Source organism: Mastomys coucha, unplaced genomic scaffold (assembly GCF_008632895.1).
Source record: "Mastomys coucha isolate ucsf_1 unplaced genomic scaffold, UCSF_Mcou_1 pScaffold21, whole genome shotgun sequence".
NCBI lineage: Eukaryota > Metazoa > Chordata > Mammalia > Rodentia > Muridae > Mastomys > Mastomys coucha.
This window is the reverse complement of record NW_022196904.1, coordinates 103,963,686-103,967,046: the sequence shown is the minus strand read 5'-3', so window position 1 is coordinate 103,967,046 and position 3,361 is coordinate 103,963,686.

Here is a 3,361-nt window from a genome sequence, read left to right as displayed (position 1 = left end):
AAAAAAAAAAAGTCAAAATGAGCAGAGGAAGAAAACTCATATTTTATGAAGCATCTTTCATTGCTGGAAGTTCTGTTTGAGGTATTATTCTCACATGTTTTCATGCTGAAATCTATTTGCAAATTATTTTCTCTTTTTTTTTTCTCCACATGAAATGTACCCTCGATTATATGACAAGAAATTATATGGTGCTAATAATTTATTTAAAACCAGATCCCTGTCTCACATTCATCCCATGTTGTGAAATCAAATAGATGCAGAAGGGGGATTTTTTTTCCCCTGAACTTTCTGACCATTTCTATTGTGCGGGAGAGAGTAATAGCAGGTATTGAGGGTGCCAATTATGCGGTGATGTACAAACCCGCTGGAGAAAAATCTATATGATATTTTAATGCTAGTCAAACAGAACGATGAAGTTTAAATTAGCTTGAAGCTACTAAAAATGCTAACTGTGGCTTTGCCTTCATTGTATGTAAGTGTGAAAATAGCTGAGCAGAAATGTGTCTGTCTATCTTCCCCGGGGCGGTGCTGCCAGGAGCCTCCTTCAGCAGTTAGGAAAGGCTCTGATTTTGTTTATTTGTTGCTCTGTTTCCTCATTTCTCCCTTAATTTTCACCTTTCCCATTTCCTTTTCTAGGTATCCACCCTCTTCCCTTCTTCTGGTGTTTCCCCCTCCCCCTCTTCCTTTTATGGTAGCTCATCTTTCACCTCTGTCAACTCTAGTCAGAGGATGTTAGAAATGTTAGCACATAGAAGACGAAAGAGAAAAGAGGGGGATTTTGGTGAGGAAGTCAGTCAAGTTCAACTTCTTTACAGTACAGATGGAAGGGTGAGCAAATGAGAGGAGAGGAAGAGCAGGAAGTTCCAGAGAGGCACGACTTATTCAAGGTCACCCAACAATCAGGTGCTGGGATTATAGATGTGAACCCCCATGCCTTGCTGCCCAACAGCTTCTTGAGAGTATAATCTACATGATGAGAATGTCAACAAGCAACAAAATTTGGATTAGAAAACAAACCCAGAATCTTTGCCTCCATAGATGTTGCCCAGCATTATAAAATTCAAGTTTTCAGATTAATACTTCACAAAGTATTCTTTTTTTTCCCCCTTTCTCAAAAAGCAGAAATCTACCTGAGAATACATCTGTCTGCCTGTGGCCTCATGAGGTGAAGTTGAGTCCTGGAAGGACCATCTCCATTGTATGGTAAGGGAATGGGATAGAGAGGAGAGTGAGGCTTGTGAACACTTCTACGACAGCCTGGGTTTTTAATGTCCCTAAATTGGTTCCTGTGGGAAAGGCTTAATCTCAAGTTACATTATTAGGAGCTATCAGAAGCCTTGGGAGTAGCCCAGGAGAGGTCATGGTGTTGCTGAGGGTGTTGCCCCCAAAGGAACAGTGCTACCTCTCTTCTTGCTCATTTGCTTCCTATATGATGAACAAGTCTGCTCTGCCATGCATTCTAGTCACACTGGCCTCCACTGTCCCAGGCTCAAAACACTGCTGTCAACCAACCATGGACAAGCAAGTTAGACTGGATTCACTGTTGATGCAGTTGCAATTGGCCAGGACAGAGCAGAAGGACAGCACAGAATTCAAGTTGAATTTGGAGATTGACAATTTTCAAAATTCATGTTGAAAACGCTGCTACACCAGAAAAGACATACGAATTACGTGTTTAAAAGTAACATAGATGATATCTTCAACTTATTTTCCACAGAAAATTATTGCATGGTTTTCACAAAGAAAAGCTCACATTAAATACAGGAAAATCACCCAGGATGCTCACCAAGCGTTTGCCCGCTTTTCCTGGTCAAGACAGGTTTACTCATGTCTGCCCGCACCAGAAAACACACTCTCATCCTGTTTACACGCCTATGATGCCCAATTTCTTTATGTATTGCGTGTGTTTATTTTATAAACCGCACATAAAAAATTCATTAGGAAAGTCACTCAGGGGTCAGTAATAGAAAACTTTGGAGTGACAGGCTGAAAGATTTGGCTATCTGTTGGACATGTCTGTCCCATATCTACTTATCTGTGTCCCAATCCCTACCTCCTTTCCAGAAATGACCAAAATTAAAAGGACTGAATACTCAGTAAAACCATGGGATGGTATGACCTTAGGTGGAAGTTATCACTCCCAGGAAGAACTAAGTTGAAGAGCAACTGTGGGGAGCCCCATCCTGCTGTGTCCCGAGTTTAGTTGGTTGACTCCATGGTTTCCTGAGCTCATTTAAGCCACCTACAGGCTACACATTCAGACACTGTTACTGCTGTGCTTAAGAATCTGTTTTTGTTTTTGTTTTTGTATCAGTGTTTACCTTTAGAAAAAGGCAAAATTTTCAATAAGTTCATTTTGAAAATTGGACTTGCCTATTTAATGTATTTAAATGCAAACACTTGGCTTCTCGTGCATGTTAATGGAAAAAAATTTAAACCTTCCAAGCTTGTCACTCAGTATCCATATTTCTAGAGAGAGAATATCTGCTTGTGTGCTTGATCTTTTCCCCTTTTATTAATATTTTTAATCCTCTAAAAACGGAAATGTGGGAGAATCCATCTCAAGTCCTTCATCAACCCTGATACAGAAGCCCAGGTTTTACTTTGCAGATTACTACCCAAGACCTCCTCCCCCTAGTTGAAAGATGACATTGTTCACCACAGTGATTCCCTCAGGATTCTGCCACATCCTGCCTGCCAAGCCCCAGTGACAAGATATAGGGGCCAGTTAGACTCTTGCATACTCTCCCTGCCACTTTCAATCAAGCCTAATGCAATCAGAAACACATGACTACATCAACACATCTCCTTTAATCAAATGTGATTAAGTCAGTCATTAGTTTTTCAAGACAAATAAAGGATACAAGTGCTTATATTAAAAACGTAAACGCCCTCCTTCTTAAGTGATTTATTAGAAAGGAAGCCCCCCCCCCCCAGCACAGGACTCAGGACCTCAGAGGTCTTTGTATTTCCCTGCTGGTGTTTGTTGGAGGGGAGCATCCTTCTTGCTTGTCTCCCACCCCCCTCACACAGCCCCCATGTTGTCAAGCAGAATTTGGCTTCAGCTTGATCAGAGTGATTTCATTATCCCATTGTTACCATTATGACTTGGGCAATTAGTAGTTTATAAGTATAAATTTATGGCAATCTGTGATCCAGGCACATTGGCAGTAGTCAGGGCATAATAAAAACCCAATCAATTTCTTTCATTTAATATGTAGGCTGTGACCCTAGTTTTGATTAGAACTCTTCCTATTTCATCTTTAAATAAAAAAGAATGTCTGCAAGCAATTATATGGTGTGTTAATTGGATATTCCTTTTTATCTCTTATACTACTGAATGCTAACGAAATCCTTGTTT